Source organism: Cupressus sempervirens, chromosome 4 (genome assembly GCF_028749045.1).
Source record: "Cupressus sempervirens isolate cs-2001-9-10 chromosome 4, ASM2874904v1, whole genome shotgun sequence".
Taxonomy (NCBI): Eukaryota; Viridiplantae; Streptophyta; class Pinopsida; order Cupressales; family Cupressaceae; genus Cupressus; species Cupressus sempervirens.
In genome coordinates, this window is record NC_143121.1 from 883,381,356 (window position 1) to 883,382,929 (window position 1,574).

The 1,574-nt window shown below is 38.0% G+C and overlaps 1 pseudogene; it reads right to left on the bottom strand.

Annotated features, from left to right (window-relative positions):
* Positions 1-204: 204 nt before the first annotated feature.
* LOC149564221 (small ribosomal subunit protein mL103 (rPPR7)-like) lies at positions 205-1,351 on the bottom strand (annotated as a pseudogene).
* Positions 1,352-1,574: the final 223 nt, after the last annotated feature.

Below are 1,574 nucleotides of genomic sequence, written 5' to 3' on the forward strand. Positions count from 1 at the left end.
GGAGTAACAGTTGCAACCAGCTTCTTAGTTGATTTAAGTAAGTTAAGATTTCTTTCTATCATTGATTCTATGTAGATCGTTCTTTTTTTTTGAGATGATGTCATGTTATACATCGCTCCAATCAATTTCCTATACCCAGAAGCCCAATAATGGCATCTTGTTGTGAAGAAGATACATTTTCATTTTCACTATGCTCTTACTTCCTCAGAGCATTTTGTCAAGAAGTTCACGTGCTACGTGTTGGCTTCCACATTTTTCATACATGTCTACCAGGGCACTTGTGATTGCAACATTTGATAAAAGTCTAGTTTTGATTATGGTTTGATGGATGTCTACACTCTTGCTCATCTTGCAAATTTGCACTAGCCGAGGAGTCAGAGATTGCTCTGCCATTATGCCAAGCACCTCACAATCTGCTTCAGTTTTGCTCTCTTTACACAATCGTGTTATCAATAAATGAAAGGTAGAAAAGTGATGACCAAAACCTGTTGACACCATCTTCTCCAAAAATTCTTTTGTCTCACCAAACTTACCTTCTTTATAGAGCCCATTAATCATTGTTCGATAAAACAACAAATTTTGAAGATAGTTATTTTTAGGCATGTCCTTTAATATCTACCAGGCTTCTAGGGCCCCACCTTCCCTGCAAAAACCTATTATAACTGTATTGTATTTGATTACATCAAGATTGTAACCCATCACTTTCATCCTACGAAGGGTTTCTGGGGCTTACACAGTCTCTCTTTTTTTTTAGATAAACTGTTGAGTAACGTAGTGTAGGTGAGGATATCTATAGTGTAACCATCATTGAGCATTTCATCTAAAACATTAACCACTTTTTTTTAACTTGACTCTTTCGACAGAGAGCCTACATCAGGAATCCAACCCTACGAGTGCATGTGGTTTAAAAGAGCATAAGTATGACTGAGCTTGTCATGTAGCATTGGGCTCTGATGAGAATATTAAATGTCTTAGTATTTGGGCTGATTCCAAGGTTCTGCAACTCTCTTAACAGAGAAAGGGTGGTTTCAAAGCATTGGTGTTGTACAACAATAGTGAAAACAACATTGAAGTGTATTGCCAATGGCTTGCAACCAAACTCCAACATCTGATAAAAAGTGTTGAGAGCTCTATGGGGCATTCCAAATTGTCCATATATTTCAATGATATTGACAAAGAGGCTTGGTGTATAATCATAGCCTTCATTCCTCATTTGGTGAATCCGATCCTCCATCAAATTCAACTGCTTGTGATACCCTACTTTACGGATTAGGGAAAGGTGCATAGAATATGAGTGCCTAAAATCGGGCTGCCGTACTGCAACTCTGATTGAAGATAATTCACCCACCATAATCTACAAATTTTGGCGCATCTCTAAAGTCTGGAAGCTTTGGCTAGAGCACTCTGACGACTGGGACTGTGAAGCTTTATATAGTGAAGAAGACGAATATTTTCCTCCAAAGTCCAAGGCCTTTTAAATCTTCCATGATTTCTCATAGGAGAAGTCCAGTATCCCTACATCCACTATTCATCTCATGCTTCTATCTCAACACTTTCTTTAGATGATCTTACTT